The 20,351-nt window shown below is 39.7% G+C and overlaps 1 protein-coding gene across 2 annotated transcripts in view; it reads right to left on the bottom strand.

The window, feature by feature from the left end:
• The window catches only part of ASB4 (ankyrin repeat and SOCS box containing 4), a 271,537-nt gene that overhangs the window by 151,634 nt on the left and 99,552 nt on the right, over nt 1–20,351 (bottom strand). The window lies entirely within an intron of this gene.

Consider the following 20,351-nt stretch of genomic DNA (forward strand, 5'->3'; position numbering starts at 1 on the left):
GACTACCCGAGTGCCTGAACCTGAGCGGCTTAGACCTGGGAGGTGCAGGCAGCCCAGGGCTGGCCATGGATGGTTCCTGGCGGAGCAACCTAGAGCCTGAACAGTGTGGGCAGGGAGGCTACACGTGCCGTGAGCGGGGACAGGCCCAGTGTGGCTGAGGCACTGCGAGCACACGCCAGTTTTGGCGTCCCTCCCTCCCCACAGCACGACTGAACAAGTGCGCCTTAAAAAAAAAAAAAAGTGTCCACCACCGCCCCCTTTGTATCAGGGTGGAAATCAGACACTGAAGAGACCAGCAAACAGAAGAAGCTATAACAGAGGGAACCGCCTTGGAAACGACAGGCAATAGATTAAAACCCTGTGGTTAGTACCGACTACATAGGAAGGGGCCTATAGATCTTGAGAAATATAAGCCGGAACAAGGAACTAGCTGAAAACGAACTGAACCCACAATACCCACAACAATATCAGAGAAAGTCTTATATATATTTTTACTATTTTTATGATCATTCTTTCTTTCATTTTTTTTTCTAATTTTTAAAAAAATTTAAGTCCTCTATTACTCCTTTAATTTTCACTTTTTATAACCTACTATTACTTTGTAAAAAAAAAAAAAAAAAAGACCATTTTTTTAAAAAGCAAACTTCATATATATATATTTTTATAACTTTTGTGACCTTGTTTTTTTTTTTTTCTTCTTCTTCTTTTCTTTAACATTGTATTTTTGAAATTCCAAACTCTGCTCCAGATCTTTAATTTTAGCTTTTTGGTATTTGTTATCAATTTTGTACCTATATTTTTTTTTTTATAACTTTTGTGACTTTTTTTTCTCTCTTTCTCTTCATCTTTTCTTTAACATTGTATTCCTGAAATTCCAAACTCTACTCTAGATTTTTAATTTATGCTTTTTGTTATTTGTTATCAATTTTGTACCTATATCTTCTTTATAACTTTGGTGACTTTGTTTGTTTTTTGTTTTTGTTTTTCTCTTTCTTTCTCTTCTTCTTATCTTTAACATTGTATTTTTGAAATTCCAAACTCTACTCTAGATTTTTAATTTTTGCTTTTAGGTATTTGTTACCAATTTTGTACCTTTAAGAACCCAATCTTCAGTACCCATTTTTTACTAGGGAGCGAGATTACTGGCTTGACTGCTCTCTCCCCCTTTGGACTCTCCTTTTTTTCCACCAGGTCGCCTGTGTCTCCTCCCTAACCCTTCTATACTCTACCCAACTCTGTGAATTTCTGTGTGTTCCAAATGGTGAAGAACACTTAGGGAAATGATTACTGGCTGGATCTGTCTCTCTCATTTTCATTCCCTCCTTTTATCCTCCTGGCCACCTCTGTCTCCTTCCTCCCTCTTCCCTTCTCTGTATAACTCTGTGAACATCTATGAGCGGTCCAGTTGTGGAGTGCACATAAGGAATTGATTACTGGTTAGCCCGCTCTCTCTATTGATTCCACCTCATCTCATTCGGGTCACCTCTAACTCCCTCCTCCCTCTTCTTTTCTCCATGTAACGCTGTGAACCTCTCTGGGTGACCCTCACAGTGGAGAAACTTTTCATCTTTAACCTAGATGTTTTATCAATGGTTCTGTATAGATGGAGAAGTTTTGAGACTACTGTAAAAATAAGATTGATAACTGGAAGCAGGAGGCTTAAGTCCAAACCCTGACTCCAGGGAACATTAATTGACAGGAGCTCATCAAATGCCTCCATACCTACACTGAAACCAAACACCACACAAGGGCCAACAAGTTCCAGGGCAAGACATACCAAGCAAATTCTCCAGCAACACAGGAACACAGCCCTGAGCTCCAATATACAGGCTGCCCAAAGTCACCCCAAAACCATAGACATCTCATAACTCATTACCAGACACTTCATTACACTCCAGAGAGAAGAAATCCAGTTCCACCCACCAGAACATCAACACAAGCTTCCCTAACCAAGAAACCTTGACAAGCCACCTGTACAAACCCACACACAGTGAGGAAACACCACAATAAAGAGAACTCTACAAACTGCCAGAATACAGAAAGGACATCCCAAACTCAGCAATTTAAACAAGATGAAGAGACAGAGGAATACCCAGCAGGTAAAGGAAAAGGATAAATGCCCACCAAACCAAACAAAAGAGGAAGAGATAGGGAATCTACCTGATAAAGAATTCCAAATAATGATAGTGAAATTGATCCAAAATCTTGAAATCAAAATGGAATCACAGATAAATAGCCTGGAGACAAAGATTGAGAAGATGCAAGAAAGGTTTAACAAGGACCTAGAAGAAATAAAAGAGAGTCAATATATAATGAATAATGCAATAAATGAAATTAAAAACACTCTGGAGGCAACAAATAGTAGAATAACAGAGGCAGAAGATAGGATTAGTGAATTAGAAGATAGAATGGTAGAAATAAATGAATCAGAGAGGAAAAAAGAAAAACGAATTAAAAGAAATGAGGACAATCTCAGAGACCTCCAGGACAATATTAAACATTACAACATTCGAATCATAGGGGTCCCAGAAGAAGAAGACAAAAAGAAAGACCCTGAGAAAATACTTGAAGAGATAATAGTTGAAAACTTCCCTAAAATGGGGAAGGAAATAATCACTCAAGTCCAAGAAACCCAGAGAGTCCCAAACAGGATAAACCAAAGGCGAAACACCCCAAGACACATATTAATCAAATTAACAAAGATCAAACACAAACAACAAATATTAAAAGCAGCAAGGGAAAAACAACAAATAACACACAAGGGAATTCCCATAAGGATAACAGCTGATCTTTCAATAGAAACTCTCCAAGCCAGGAGGGAATGGCAAGACATACTTAAAATGATGAAAGAAAATAACCTACAGCCCAGATTATTGTACCCAGCAAGGATCTCATTCAAATATGAAGGAGAAATCAAAAGCTTCTCAGACAAGCAAAAGCTGAGAGAATTCAGCACCACCAAACCAGCTCTCCAACAAATACTAAAGGATATTCTCTAGACAGGAAACACAAAAAGGGTGTATAAATTCGAACCCAAAACAATAAAGTAAATGGCAATGGGATCATACTTATCAATAATTACCTTAAATGTAAATGGGTTGAATGCCCCAACCAAAAGACAAAGACTGGCTGAATGGATACAAAAACAAGACCCCTACATATGTTGTCTACAAGAGACCCACCTCAAAACAGGGGACACATACAGACTGAAAGTGAAGGGCTGAAAAAGATTTTCCATGCAAATAGGGACCAAAAGAAAGCAGGAGTAGCAATACTCACATCAGATAAAATAGACTTTAAAACTTTAAAAGGCTGTGAAAAGAGACAAAGAAGGTCACTACATAACGATCAAAGGATCAATCCAAGAAGAAGATGTAACAATTATAAATATATATGCACCCAACATAGGAGCACCGCAATATGTAAGACAAATACTAACAAGTATGAAAGGAGAAATTAACAATAACATAATAATAGTGGGAGACTTTAATACCCCACTGACACCTATGGATAGATCAACTAAACAGAAAATTAACAAGGAAACACAAACTTTAAATGATACAATAGACCAGTTAGACCTAATTGATATCTATAGGACATTTCATCCCAAAACAATGAATTTCACCTTTCTCTCAAGTGCACATGGAACCTTCTCCAGGATAGATCACATCCTGGGCCATAAATCTAGCCTTGGTAAATTCAGAAAAATTGAAATCATTCCAAGCATCTTTTCTGACCACAATGCAGTAAGATTAGATCTCAATTACAGGAGAAAAACTATTAAAAATTCCAACATATGGAGGCTGAACAACATGCTGCTGAATAACCAACAAATTACAGAAGAAATCAAAATTTGCATAGAAGTGAATGAAAATGAAAACACAACAACCCAAAACCTGTGGGACACGGTAAAAGCAGTCCTAAGGGGAAAGTTCATAGCAATACAGGCATACCTCAAGAAATAAGAAAAAAGTCAAATAAATAATCTAACTCTACACCTAAAGCAACTAGAAAAGGAAGAAATGAAGAACCCCAGGGTTAGTAGAAGGAAAGAAATCTTAAAAATTAGTGCAGAAATAAATGCAAAGGAAACAAAAGAGACCATAGCAAAAATCAACAAAGCCAAAAGCTGGTTCTTTGAAAGGATAAATAAAATTGACAAACCATTAGCCAGACTCATCAAGAAACAAAGGGAGAAAAATCAAATCAATAAAATTAGAAATGAAAATGGAGAGATCACAACAGACAACACAGAAATACAAAGGATCATAAGAGACTACTATCAGCAATTATATGGCAATAAAATGGACAACGTGGAAGAAATGGACAAATTCTTAGAAAAGTACAACTTTCCAAAACTGGAACAGGAAGAAATAGAAAATCTTAACAGACCCATCACAAGCACGGAAATTGAAACTGTAATCAGAAATCTTCCAGCAAACAAAAGCCCAGGTCCAGATGGCTTCACAGCTGAATTCTACCAAAAATTTAGAGAAGAGCTAACACCTATCCTACTCAAACTCTTCCAGAAAATTGCAGAGGAAGGTAAACTTCCAAACTCATTCTATGAGACCACCATCACCCTAATACCAAAACCTGACAAAGATGCCAAAAAAAAAGAAAACTACAGGCCAATATCACTGATAAACATAGATGCAAAAATCCTTAACAAAATTTTAGCAATCAGAATCCAACAACACATTAAAAAGATCATACACCATGACCAAGTGGGCTTTATCCAAGGGATGCAAGGATTCTTCAATATCCGCAAATCAATCAATGTAATACACCACATTAACAAATTGAAAAATAAAAACCATATGATTATATCAATAGATGCAGAGAAAGCCTTTGACAAAATTCAATATCCATTTATGATAAAAACTCTCCAGAAACCAGGAATAGAAGGAACATACCTCAACATAATAAAAGCTATATATGACAAACCCACAGCAAACATTATCCTCAATGGTGAAAAATTGAAAGCATTTCCTCTAAAGTCAGGAACAAGACAAGGGTGCCCACTTTCACCATTACTATTCAACATAGTTTTGGAAGTTTTGGCCACAGCAATCAGAGCAGAAAAAGAAATAAAAGGAATCCAAATTGGAAAAGAAGAAGTAAAACTCTCACTGTTTGCAGATGACATGATCCTCTACATAGAAAACCCTAAAGACTCCACCAGAAAATTACTAGAACTAATCAATGAATATAGTAAAGTTGCAGGATATAAAATCAACACACAGAAATCCCTTGCATTCCTATACACTAATAATGAGAAAATAGAAAGAGAAATTAAGGAAACAATTCCATTCACCATTGCAATGAAAAGAATAAAATACTTAGGAATATATCTACCTAAGATATATTCTAAAACTAAAAGACCTATATATAGAAACTAAAGACCTATATATAGAAAACTATAAAACACTGGTGAAAGAAATCAAAGAGGACACTAATAGATGGAGAAATATACCATGTTCATGATTGGAAGAATCAACATAGTGAAAATAAGTATACTACTCAAAGCAATTTATAGATTCAATGCAATCCCTATCAAGCTACCAACGGTATTCTTCACAGAGCTAGAACAAATAATTTCACAATTTGTATGGAAATACAAAAAACCTCGAATAGCCAAAGCAATCTTGAGAAAGAAGAATGGAACTGGAGGAATCAACCTGCCTGACTTCAGGCTCTACTACAAAGCCACAGTCATCAAGACAGTATGGTACTGGCACAAAAACAGAAATATAGATCAATGGAACAAACAGAAAGCCCAGAGATAAATCCAGGCACATATGGACACCTTATCTTTGACAAAGAGGCAAGAATATACAATGGATTAAAGATAATGTCTTTAACAAGTGGTGCTGGGAAAACTGGTCAACCACTTGTAAAAGAATGAAACTAGAGCACTTTCTAACACCATACACAAAAATAAACTCAAAATGGATTAAAGATCTAAACATAAGACCAGAAACTATAAAACTCATAGAGAAGAACATAGGCAAAACACTCTCCGACATACATCACAGCAGGATCCTTTATGACCCACCTCCCAGAATATTGGAAATAAAAGCAAAAATAAACAAATGGGACCTAATTAAACTTAAAAGCTTCTGCACAACAAAGGAAACTATAAGCAAGGTGAAAAGACAGCCTTCAGAATGGGAGAAAATAATAGCAAATGAAGCAACTGACAAACAACTAATCTCAAAAATATACAAGCAACTCCTACAGCTCAATTCCAGAAAAATAAATGACCCAGTCAAAAAATGGGCCAAAGAACTAAATAGACATTTCTCCAAAGAAGACATACAAATGGCTAACAAACACATGAAAAGATGCTCAACATCACTCATTATCAGAGAAATGCAAATCAAAACCACTATGAGGTACCATTTCACACCAGTCAGAATGGCTGCGATCCAAAAGTCTACAAGCAATAAATGCTGGAGAGGGTGTGGAGAAAAGGCAACCCTCTTACACTGTTGGTGGGAATGCAAACTAGTACAGCCACTATGGAGAACACTGTGGAGACTCCTTAAAAAACTGGAAATAGAACTGCCTTATGATCCAGCAATCCCACTGCTGGGCATACACACTGAGGAAACCAGAAGGGAAAGAGACACGTGTATCCCAATGTTCATCGCAGCACTGTTTATAATAGCCAGGACATGGAAGCAACCTAGATGTCCATCAGCAGATGAATGGATAAGAAAGCTGTGGTACATATACACAATGGAGTATTACTCAGCCATTAAAAAGAATACATTTGAATCAGTTCTAATGAGGTGGATGAAACTGGAGCCTATTATACAGAGTGAAGTAAGCCAGAAAGAAAAACACCAATACAGTATACTAACACATACATATGGAATTTAGAAAGATGGTAACAATAACCCTGTATACTAGACAGCAAAAGAGACACTGATGTATAGAACAGTCTTTTGGACTCTGTGGGAGAGGGAGAGGGTGGGATGATTTGGGAGAATGGCATTGAAATAAGTATAATATCATATATGAAATGAGTCACCAGTCCAGGTTCGATGCATGATACTGGATGCTTAGGGCTGGTGCACTGGGACGACCTAGAGGAATGGAATGGGGAGGGAGGAGGGAGGAGGGTTCAGGATGGGGAACACATGTATACCTGTGGCAGATTCATTTTGATATATGGCAAAACCAATACAATATTGTAAAATTAAATAAAATAAAAATGTAAAAAAAAAAAAAGATGGGCTCAATAAAGGACAGAAATGGTAGGAACCTAACAGAAGCAGAAGATATTAAGAAGAGGTGGCAAGAATACACAGAAGAACTGTACAAAAAGGATCTTCATGACCCAGATAATCACTATGGTGTGATCACTCACCTAGAGCCAGACATCCTGGAATGTGAAGTCAAGTGGGCCTTAGAAAGCATCACTACAAACAAAGCTAGTGGAGGTGATGGAATTCCAGTTGACCTATTTCAAATCCTAAAAGATGATGCTGTAATTGCTGCATTCAATATGCCAGCAAGTTTGGTTCAGCAGTGGCCACAGGACTTGAAAAGGTCAGTTTTCATTCCAATCCCAAAGAAAGGCAGTGCCAAAGAATGCTCAAACTACCACACAATTGCACTCATCTCACACGCTAGTAAAGTAATCCTGAAAATTCTCCAAGCCAGGCTTCAGCAATACGTGAACCATGAACTTCCAGATGTTCAAGCTGGTTTTAGAAAAGACAGAGGAACCAGAGATCAAATTGCCAACATCCACTGGATCATCCAAAAAGCAAGACATTTCCAGAAATACATCTATTTCTGCTTTATTGACTATGCCAAAGCCTTTGACTGTGTGGATCACAATAAACTGTGGAAACTTCTGAAAGAGATGGGAATACCAGACCACCTGACCTGCCTCTTGAGAGATCTCTATGCAGGTCAGGAAGCAACAGTTAGAACTGGACATGGAACAACAGACTGGTTCCAAATAGGAAAAGGAGTATGTCAAGGCTGTATATTGTCACTCTGCTTCTTTAACTTATATGCAGAGTACATCATAAGAAATGCTGGGCTGGAGGAAGCACAAGCTGGAATCAAGATTGCAAGAAGAAATATCAAAACCCTCAGATATGCAGATGACACCACCCTCCTGGCAGAAAGTGAAGAACTAAAGAGCCTCTTGATGAAAGTGAAAGAGGAGAGTGAAAAAGTTAGCTTAAAGCTCAACATTCAGAAAACCAAGGTCATGGCATCTGATCCCATCACTTCATGGCAAATACATGGGGAAGCAGTGGAAACAGTGGCTGACTTTATTTTTTTGGGCTCCAAAATCATTGCAGATGGTGATTGCAGCCATGAAGTTAAAAGACACTTACACCTTGGAAGGAAAGTTATGACCAACCTAGATAGCATATTAAAAAGCAGAGACATTACTTTGCCAACACCGGTCCCTCTAGTCAAGGCTGTGGTTTTTCTAGTAGTCATGTATGGATGTGAGATTTGGACTATAAAGAAAGCTGAGCACCAAAGAATTGATGCTTTTGAACTGTGGTGTTGGAGAAGACTCTTGAGAGTCCCTTGGACTTCAGGGAGATCCCACCAGTCCATCCTAAAGGAGATCACTCCTGGGTGTTCACTGGAAGGACTGATATTGAAGCTGAAACTCCAATACTTTGGCCACCTGATGCTGACTCATTTGAAAAGACCCTGATGCTGGGAAAGATAGAGGGCAGGAGGAGAAGGGGATGCCAGAGGATGAGATGGTTGGATGGCATCACAGACTCAATGGACATGGGTTTGGGTGGACTCTGGGAGTTGGTGATGGACAGGGAAGCCTGGTGAGCTGCAGTTCATGGGGTCACAAAGAGTCAGACACGACTGAGTGACTGAACTGAACTGAATGAAAAGTGTTCTCCCTTGGAAAAGTTAAGATTTTATCAGTAACTCTGAATATTTTGCAGTGTGAAAGCATTCTTCTGTTATTTGTGTAAGTAACATAAAGAAAATCCTTCTTCAAATCATGTCTACCCCATTTGAGTTCAGTAAGAAGGGGTCAACATACTTCTGACTCAGGCTTCCCTGGTGGATCAGCAGTACAGTATCCACCTACAATGGAGAAGATGCAGGAAACACAGGTTTGATCCCTGTGTTGGGAAGGTCCCCTGCAGAAAGAAATAGCAACCGACCTCAGTATTCTTGCCTGCGAAATCCCATGGTCAGAGGAGCCTGGTGGGCTACAGTCTATAGGGTCGCAAAGAGTTGGACACGTCTGAGCACTGACAGACTGTCTATATTGTCTCAGAACCAATTTGTATCAGGAGTTAACCTTGCTCTCTTCATACTAACACAGAGCCATGGTCCTAACTCTACCATTTACAATCACCTTCCTACTTGAGGGACTTTTTATAATGTGTAAAACTAAAAAATATGAACAAGACTCAGAATGTAATTTTGGTACTACTGTTGAGAGTTTTATTGGCTTTGTCAGTATTACCATGGCAAGGGGTGAAATATCCTATGAACAGTTTAGGGAATATTGATCAAAGTAGGAAAGCATGTAAAAAGATTCTGGAGTGGGGAGTTACTGGCATTCCAGACTATATTTTCCAAGTGTAGCCTGGAGAAAAAACTTGTTATTTTCAAAGAGCTAAAGGTAGATTCCTCTTGAGTACTAAGGCTCTTCTTTGTTTGCTAGAAAAGGACCTGCAGCCAGGTTGGGTGTGAAATGACAGGCTTTTGAGTCATGGTCTAGAAGGGAAGGCAGAACAGAGGGAAAGCTAAAATCCTCAGCATAAAGGTTTCATTCTACAGCAAAACTGGGAGGGTCCTAGTACTGAAGTAGAGTGTCCTTGGGTCAATGGTCTTTTAAAATTATCATCTGTGATCCTGTCTTGGAGAACAAATACACAAAATAAAGCGACATTACTGGAGCTTATATATACAGGTTTTTAATTAACATTGCAGCTATCCATTAAAAAACTTATACTTAGAAAAAGTTTATTAAGTTGTAAAATTATAGGGTTTTAAATTTTATTTATTATTGTTCTTCTTAAGAAATAGGTCAGCAAAGCATATTGTTTTTCCTGGCTAAGGTTCTGGTAGTATCTGACATGATTACAAAACTCCTGAAATTATGTGTAAAAACTTGCTAAGCAGAGTAGACAGTTCCACTCTAACCTAGAAACCAGAGCCAGAAGCTGAGTGACCTGATTCAACGTTTCTTTGCTCCTACATGTTAGGTCTCAGAAGAGGGAAAGTTCCTAGTGATCAGCCAGGCTGCTCCACTCCTGGGCAGAACTGAACTCTTGCAGGAACGCCCAGGTGAACAGTGGTGCCTTCTGCGTTTCCCTGCTTGGTGGGAAGAGGTTGCTAATGAAAGTTTTAGGAGACAGACTTGGTGAACTTTTCTGTAGCCCCTGGCAGAGGCGGGGGTTGGGGAAGGTGATAGGGCCAACTCCCAGGCACAGGTAGGCTCCAGAGACACCCTGGACTTGGCGGAGTTCAGCTGGCAGCTCACTTGGCCCGTGGCCAGCTTGCAGTCCAGCAGTGGCTGCCGCCCCTTGGGCCCACTGTCTTCTTTCTTTCCTTCCTTCCTCCTGTGTGTGCCCCACTGCTCAGTTCTGTCCAGTTTCCTCCACCAGGAATTTTCCATCATTCCAGCGGCCTGCCTGGACAAATTCCCATGATCTCTCATGACTTATGGACCTCTGTGCAGTGCCTCACATTGCTAGAACTGGCTTCATTTTCTATTTTTAAGATACTCAAGTAACTTCAATGTCTTCTCACTTAGAAAATCCACAAGTTAAATTTGTGGAATGCAGGCAGGGTTATTGGAAATGAAATATAAGGTTACAAAGAATACTGAGGACTTAATTTAACATCCCACCTCCATCTCTGCAATTTAATCATATTTCATGTAAATAGTCCTTATTTCTTCAAGTCATAAAATATTAAGTAAACATAGATGATAGCCACTATCTGTGTTTGAAATAAGAAAGAGCCCTACCCCTAACTCCCACACCAAATGTGAGTTCATCTTCCCCCAAGGCAGCCAGGCAAATTCAAGCTCCAGAGCACCTGTGAAATATAAAGTAATGAAAAGAAAGTGCACAGGCTTAAAAAGAAATAATGATAATAATAATAAAACAGTGCTTGCAGGAAAAAATAAATGAAAGGCAGAAAATGAAATAGGTCTCCAGAAGTCATTCCTTAAGACTCTCACGTCTATTCTCCTAAAATAAAACATATCAAATAAAATCTAAGTTCCTCCTGCATGTCTGTGCTGCACACACACAGTTTGTTAGCCAAGGAGATGAGGTCCCTGGAAACAAGCAGTCTCCTGGTCTTTATCACATCACTCCACTATGGACAACGTCCTTGACCTCTCCCACTGCCCATCACTGTCCCTTCTCCGACCCGAGCGTTGGGGGCTTTCAACTTCCACTTGTTAAAGTTAAAACCCTGACCCATCCTCCAGGCTGCAGTCAGGTTCATGACATCCATGGCAATGTCAAGGACTATCCCCAGAATCTCATTATCTGCTAATCTTTACTTCTGTTCCTCAGATGTCTCCGTGAATGGGCTTTGAGTCTGCCGTCTAAAACCGAAATCCACCATGATAGTCTCCCTTTGTGTCCTGTGGCAGGCAAAGTTCTATCACTCACACTCCTCTTTTGTCAGCCTGCGTGACAAAGCTGTTCACCAGAACAAAGAATAAATGGCAGGAAAGGGTACTCAAAGGAAGAAGTCATGCATTTTTCAGAAAACTCACTGACTAGAAGAAATTATCAAAATCATTTTTCACTGGTTCTTACTAGATTCGAGTATGTGGGCACCCTCAGAATTTAGGAAAAACATATACACTTACAGTCTACTGCGCTGGATTTACATATATGCTATTTCAGTGAAAACACACACCATAAAGAATCAGCACTCTGCAAAGTGGAATTAAACGGGGTGTGGGGGTGGGGGTGAAAGGCAGCCCGCTTAAAAAGGAGTTTAGACATCAAACAAGGTCAAAGAATTTTTCAAAAAGTGGAGAACCAGAGGGAGTGAGCTAAAAGATAAGGGATGGTGGCTGGAAAATGACCTCTTAGAATGGAGATTGTAGAAGTATTGTGATTACTGCTGATGGCAACATCTTAAACGTACAACCACAGGAGTAGGCAGACAAGTAAGGTAGAGACAAGGTCACTGGAGGGAAAGTAGTCATGGAACTGAAAAGGTGAGTCTGGAAAGGTTCCCCACAAGGATGTTAAAATCGCCAAGCATTTTGGCAGTATGGTATAAAAGGGAGCAGGAGCAGAGCCATCTAGGAAGGGAAGGAAAGTATCCTGAAGTTGGAGACCATGTGGCGCGAGTGGTAAAGAACCTGCCTGCCAGTGCAGGAGACATAAGAGACCAGGGTTCAGTTCTTGAGTTGGGAAGATCCCCTGGAGGAGGACAAGGCAGCCCACCTCAACGTTCTTGCCTGGAGAATCCCATGGACAGAGGAGCCTGGAGGGCTACACTCCCTAGGGTTGCACAGAGTCAGACACAACTACAGTGACTGAGCATGTACTCATGCACAAATAACATAGAAAGCTGAAAAGGGTATTTCGAGAAGATGTTTGAGGATATAGGGGATTTTGTTAATGATTGACTATGGGTTTCAGAGGACATAACAGAAGTGTTTTAGAAGGTGTAGGCAGGGGAGGATAGAGAGCTGGGAGAAAGTACCCAGACATATGGGAAGAGTCTGGTGGATGAAGGTTGACTAGGAAGCCTGAGCTTCTCAAGGTGACCACATAACACAGGGCTAAAGGGCCTAATGAGATCAAATAGATACTGGAGGCAAGGCAGTGAGCTGCTCCAGAGCACTCTTGCCAAGGGCTAGGAAAGGGCCTGTTTTATGCCAAGCATGGATTAACTCTGGAGATTTCTTTCCAACCACTTCCACCATTCACATCGTTCCCAGTCCGATAGCAAACAGGTTTCATTCTCTATGGTCAGGGAATGACTGCCTGGAACCCTGTAGTATAAAAAACCTCAAGGCCATATTCAGATTTAGGAGAAAAACGAACAAACAAAAAATGGTCATCTCTATTGCAGTATCTGCTCTCTCTAGTTTAAGGTGATCCCTAGAGTTCAGTTCAATTCCTCATTCTCCATCCCAACTCCCACTTTCTAACTTGCTTCTCAGCCTCTCAGGACTTGTATATATGTCACCTCACTTCAGGGGCAATGTCAACCCTTCCTGAAGATCCTCTACACAGCTCTGTTAATGCACCCCACGTCTCCATGTCCAGACAAGACCTCGCTCCTGAGCATTAAAAACCTGTCTGCAATTTTCTCCTGGGCTTGGAGCACATCAACGGTGCTCATCAATCCCCTGTCCATGCTACCCCAATCTGTTCCTCTCCCATTTATCCCACAGTATATCCCCATTTGCCCATTTAAACAACCCACGTCTTCTTCAACTCCTCCTTTTCCCCACATCTTATCAGCCACCTATTTCCATCCATTCGATCTCTGAAATTCCTTAAATCCACTCCCTGCCCTCCTTCCCCACTGCCTCAGCCTTGTTCACATCTTCTTCTGAGGAGACTTGGGAAGTAGACTCCACCCAACTCACCCTCCCACAGCCAGTGACCTTTGTGAAACATTGATTCTCCCTTCTTAAAAGGCTTTAGTAGCTCTGCAGCACATACAGGGTAAAATTCAAAGTTCTTAGCCCTTAACAGATAACACTGCCCATGTTTGTTCATGCGCCTCCCTCTCCCACTAAACTATGACCTCCACCAAGGCAGGAACGTATGCCTCCCTTGAGTTCCCAGTAACTGGTTGGAGATGCAGAATATACTCAATAACTGTGAAGTAATCCAAGCAGGCAGAGGAAAAGTATAAAAGGCAACTCAATTTTAAAGACTCTCCTTCATGAGAGTTGATATGAAATCATTTTCTACAACTCCTGTTATAGCTGATTCATCTCTACTCTTAGATAAATAGCAAAGGAATAAAAGTCTCTTAATTTAACAATTAAAAAATATATCAAGGGTTGAAATGAAGGTTTTTTTTTGAAATTAGGTCTTAATATATATTTTCTTATATTGGATTCTGGTTCCACCATTTTCAAGGTGTGTAACTCTGGGCAAGATGTTTAACCACTGGCCTCAGTTTCATCACTTATAAATTGGAGACAATAACCAACTAATTCAAATGGTTGCTATGGGAATTAAATGAGGTCATGTCTGAAAAGTGTGTTAGAATAGGAAATGTTCAATAAGTAAGTTACTCTGAAAGAGATTACTCTGATAGTTACTCTGAAAGAGATTGCACATATAGTTTATTTATGAAAATTAGAAACATTATTGCTATTAGACAATGCGAAACATGTGTGTATTTCCTAGAATGGAGGGAACATATCTTTAGTTTTTCTACACAGTTCAAGCCATACCAAATCAGCCTCTGAAGGAGTTGGGAGTTTTGTGTCTGGTCTCCCCAACCTCTCCCTCTCCCAACATTTTCTACCCCCAAGACCTCTGGACAGGTCCCACATGGTCCCACAGCTCCTGGAAGACAGGCAGCAAATCTGTCAGCCCTCTACAGAAATAGACTTGGGTCAAAGGGACCATTTGATTAACTTCCAACATTGTCTCAAAATTGTTTATTTGTATCTCCTAGAGATACACTGGCACAATGAAAAAAACTCATTCATTTTTTTCTTTGAACTTACACACTGCCGTTTTTCTTTCAGCATCTTACCTTAAGAAAATGTAAAGTCATCCAGTATCTCTGCTCTCTTTCCACACATGCTAGAATATTAGAATGATTTAACACAAGTTCCACTTCCTCCTTGTTCTTACCTAAAATTTAAAAAACTCATTCGTTTTACTGGGCCATTCCTTCTGTAATAAAGCAGAAATAAACTTTTTTTTTTTTCCCACAAAATGCATAACTATTTTGTGACTAGCACATAAAATTTACTTTACATCCGTGTGTTTTTGACCTCTACAAATAGCAAGTTCATATTCAATCTAGTATCTGAAGAATGCTAATTTGTTGATTATAAATATTTTAAAAATATATAACAATTTTCTATTTTTGTTATATGGCATTTCTTCACTCTTTAATATACGGAAATTCTCAGAAAATGACTTGGGTCAAGTGGACCATCTGATTAACTTCCAACATTATCTCAAGATTGTTTATTCATATGTTCTAGAGATACACTGACACAATGGAAAAACTCATTCAGTTTTTCTTTGAATTTGCACACTGCCATAAGTTGGTAGGGAACTCTACCCTCCAAGGAGCACTAGTATGAAGCATCTACAAAGCAAATCTTTCTTTTACTGATAATAACTATCTTTTATAACACCTCTTCCATGTATTTCTATGTTTAAAAAACTAAAAATATGACTCCTTAAAAAAAAAAAAAAGGAAAAGAGAGGAAGAAAATAAAAAGGATATGGAGGGACGAATGTCCCATCATATACAAAATGACAATAATTACAAGAAGCCTATTTCATAAATTACTGGGGATTTTACACGTGATAATATACTGCAATGAACTTTAAAGTGTTAAAATACGATCACGAAAGGCTGTCCACTTGTGTTCCAAGGACCATTTTTGGTCTGTGAATGCTTTATTTCTGGTCCATGGTAAGATAAGTATGAAAACTTGAGAATAAGCATTTAGAACTGTTACACAAATTTGACAAAGTAATTTTACATCTGCTGAATCAAATTATAAAAGATTTGGGCTCCTATTTTGTACGTCTGAATTTTCATTTCATTTTCTAGTAATTCACTTTCACTGTACTTTACAAAGGCAAAGAAAACCTGTCCTTCAGCACACATAGTTTGAGAAGCATTGAAAAAAACTATTATTATTTCTGTAATTTTGCTTAACAACCATTAATTTCTAATTACAAACTAGTTATATGTCATTATTTGAGAAATACTTCCAACCAAGTGTGAGGAATTGCCAGCATACAAACAAGTTCCAAACAAGCCTGCTTTGTATTGGGTAACGTGGTTATTTGGGAGTCAGAAAACAAATTTTCCCATGAAAAAACATAAGCCAGGGGTTAGCTTGGCGTAGCCTACAAATTCCACTTATCTCAAAAGACTGCTAAGCTATACTCTAAAATGTAATCCCTCGTATGTTCTATAGAACTTAATGACCAGTCTTCTCCATTCTCTTGCGATGAAGAAATTAGGCTTCTAATTTCCAACTATGAGAAATTAGTTGGAATTCTAACCCAATTATGAGAAAAGATAATTCTCAGCCCTGGCATAGCAGGGATAGGGATTGGGGGTGGTGGTACTTTTTTAACTTTTTTGTTTTATTTTGGAGTATAACTGATTAACAATGTTGTGATAGTTTCAGGTGGACAGCTAAGTGACTCAGCCATATATATAAATACACACATGTATCCATTCTCTCCCAAAATTGCCTTCCATCCAGGCTGCCACATAACATTGAGCAGAGTTTCCTGTGCTGTACGGTAGGTTTTTGCTGTTTATCCATTTTGAATATAGCAGTGTGTACATGTCCATCCCAAACTCCCTAATTCTCCCTTCCCAGAATGGAGCCATTGGGCTCTTCACACAGAGTCATGAGGAATTAGGAGACCAAGTTTGAGGGAACTCACTGGTCGAGTTAATAAAATTAAACTGAGGGTTCCCCAAGATTCTCTGAGACAGGTAAGGTTTGTCTCGCTGGATTTGAAAGCCTGGTTCTTTACCACAAATGCCTCCATCCTAAACCCCAGGGCATTGTGGTGCACAAGATGGGGAGCAGGCTTCATCCTGAATGGAACTCTGTCCTCAGGGACCTTTATTTCTCTTCTGCTGTTGTTTGAAAAGATGTGAAGACAAGTCTAGGCTTAGTGAGAAACAATGGAAGGCTCAATTAGTGATGTCTGCCACGGGCAAGAAGAGCAGGTTGGCACAAGAGCTGTGTCTCACCACCCTGAGTATATCTTGAAGAAATCAGACCCTTGACCTTTTAAGTTCAGCCGTATGATTCGAATGTTGTAGCGTTTAATATTGTCCTGGAGGTCTCTGAAATTGTCCTCATTTCTTTTAATTCGTTTTTCTTTTATCCTCTCTGATCCATTTATTTCTACCATTCTATCTTCTAATTCACTAATCCTATCTTCTGCCTCTGTTATTCTACTATTTGTTGCCTCCAGAGTGTTTTTAATTTCAGAAGAAGAAGACAAAAAGAAAGACCATGAGAAAATACTTGAGGAGATAATAGTTGAAAACTTTCCCAAAAATGGGGAAGGAAATAATCACTCAAGTCCAAGAAACCCAGAGAGTCCCAAACAGGATAAACCCAAGGAGAAACACCCCAAGACACATATTAATCAAATTAACAAAGATCAAACACAAACAACAAATATTAAAAGCAGCAAGGGAAAAACAACAAATAACACACAAGGGAATTCCCATAAGGATAACAGCTGATCTTTCAATAGAAACTCTTCAAGCCAGGAGGGAATGGCAAGACATACTTAAAATGATGAAAGAAAATAACCTACAGCCCAGATTATTGTACCCAGCAAGGATCTCATTCAAGTATGAAGGAGAAATCAAAAGCTTTTCAGACAAGCAAAAGCTGAGAGAATTCTGCACCACCAAACCAGCTCTCCAACAAATACTAAAGGATATTCTCTAGACAGGAAACACAAAAATGGTGTATAAACTCGAACCCAAAACAATAAAGTAAATGGCAACGGGATCATACTTATCAGTAATTACCTTAAACGTAAATGGGTTGAATGCCCCAACCAAAAGACAAAGACTGGCTGAATGGATACAAAAACAAGACCCCTACATATGTTGTCTACAAGAGACCCACCTCAAAACAGGGGACACATACAGACTGAAAGTGAAGGGCTGGAAAAAGATTTTCCATGCAAATAGGGACCAAAAGAAAGCAGGAGTCACAATACTCGTATCAGATAAATTAGACTTTAAAACAAAGGCTGTGAAAAGAGACAAAGAAGGTCACTAAGTTCAGCCGTAACCAGGCTGAATTATTTATATTAAGAACATGAGTTTAAAAAATGCCAGGGCATAGCAAAGGGAAACAGCACACAACAATTATATGTCCAATTAGATGTACAGGCACACTTTTATGTACTGGTCACTATCCAGAATCATTGGCATAATGCTCTCCAAACTAACACAGAAGCCCTGGCCATAGGCCCAGGCCTTCTCCTTTAGGTCTTCATTCTAAATTCTGATGTCACATATGAGATTCTTCTCTTCTCCAAAGACTGTCATTAAAAACCTCCCTAGGGCTTCACTGGTGGCTCAGTGGTAAAGAATCCACCTGCCAATGCGGGAGACACGGGTTGGATCTCTGATCCGGGAAGATCCCACGTGCTACAGAGCAACTAAGCCCATGAGCCACAACTATTAAGCCCATGTGCCATAACTACTGAAGCCACATGCCTCAGAGCCCATACTCCGCAACAAGAGAAACCATCACAATGAGAAGCCTGCATATGGCAACTGGAGAGGAGCCCCCTCTCGCACAACCAGACAAAAGCCTGTGCAGCAGGGAAGACTCAGCACAGCCAAAAAGTAAAAAAACAAAAAAACAAAAAAGCACGGTATCAGGGTATTTGTGTTCAAACAGACAATTAAAAAAAAAAAAACCTCCCTAAAGAAGAGATCCCACCCAGTCATAGGGTAACTATGGCACAATTCTTAATCCAGATGGTCCATATATAGAATTATGGAGGGTTTGTGATCTTGAATGAGGGGAAAGTATCTTGGTTTCTAATGGAATTAAGGATTGCTTTCAATTACGAAAGTAGGAAACAAGTTCCAGAAGCATTAGCAATACTTGTGACTTTGTTACTAATGGAAATAAGAGTTATGATCAGTATTTCATTATAGTGCTACAGATTTCTTGAAACAACATTTATGCTCATTACTACTTGAAAGAACAGTGCTACACCTTGCTATTTAATGTGTTAACAATGCAGCACACATTACACTGCTATACTACTGTAGCACAAACTTCTGAAAGAACACTTTGATGATTTCTTTTGAATGTAATTGACCTCCTTTGCAACTAGTACTTTCATTGTATGCACTTATAAACATTTTTCTAGGAAAGTAGCTATAGTTTCACTACGGCCAGAGAAGTCCATGTCACACACACAAAAGGTAACCCTCCTGGGCTTTCAAAGGACAACTATGTAACTCTCTATCTACCATGCAACACAACTTAATATCTCTCAGACGGAATCAGAAACACTCACATACAGAAACTGAAAAGTGAAAGTGAAAGTTGCTCTTTGCAACCAGGCCAGAATACTGCAGTGGGTAGCTGTCCCCTTCTCCAGGGATCAAACCCAGGTCTCCCTCATTGCAGGTGGATTCTTTACCTGCTGAGCCACCAGGGAAGCCCAAGAATACCGGAGTGGGTAACCTGTCCCTTCTGCAGCGGATCTTCCAGACCCAGGAATCGAACCAGGCTCTCCTGCATTGCAGGCGGATTCTTTACCAGCTGAGCTACTAGGGTAGCCCTACAGGAAATGCGGGATCTTTCCCAGGGGTGTATTACAGGTGAGAAACTGGCATCTGCTTTTATTTACTTGTTGTTAATAAGACCTATGTCTGTTGAAAATTTGCAATTGTGACCATTTCTGCCTACATAATGTAGAGTGACAATTAACCAGCAACCATCAGAAGCTTATTTCAGCCATACTCACTTGTTCCCTGGTGGACTGGATGGTAAAGAATCAGCCTACAATTCTGGAGACCTGGCTTTGATTCCTGGTTTGGAAGATTCCTCTGGAGGAGGGCATGGCAACCCACTCCAGTATTCTTGCCTGGAGAATTCCATGGACAGAGGAGCCTGGCGGGCTACATACAGTCCATGTGTTCGCAAAGAGTCGAATACGACTGAGTGACCGGACTGAGCACAGCATAGTCTGGATGAAGCATTACTTAGAAAATTGATGTTTCCCTCCTCCCATCTATATACTGTTATTAAAAATAGTGATTCCAATATATATTTACAAGACATGACCCAGTATCTTTTCCTGTAGTAATAATAAAAATACCACCCTCCTCCCCCGACCCACCCCCCACCCCCCGCCACCACACACACACACTCTTTAAAACTGTCCCTCATAAGTTTCCAGGAGCTAAGTTCCAGGACTAGGACGGAAGGAATGTCTGGGAAGTGGGAACTAAGCAAAGCTTGAGAGCTGCTTGAGATTCCTGCGGGGCTGTCAGTGAAAGGAAGTGAAGGAATTCCAAGTGTCATCTAACCTGGGGCGGGTGGGGCGGGGTGGGCTCCTGGTCCCAGGGAAGGTGTCTGAGGAGGTCGGTTTGTGGTGTCAAAG

This window comes from Bos mutus, chromosome 4 (genome assembly GCF_027580195.1).
Source record: "Bos mutus isolate GX-2022 chromosome 4, NWIPB_WYAK_1.1, whole genome shotgun sequence".
NCBI classification, from domain to species: Eukaryota; Metazoa; Chordata; class Mammalia; order Artiodactyla; family Bovidae; genus Bos; species Bos mutus.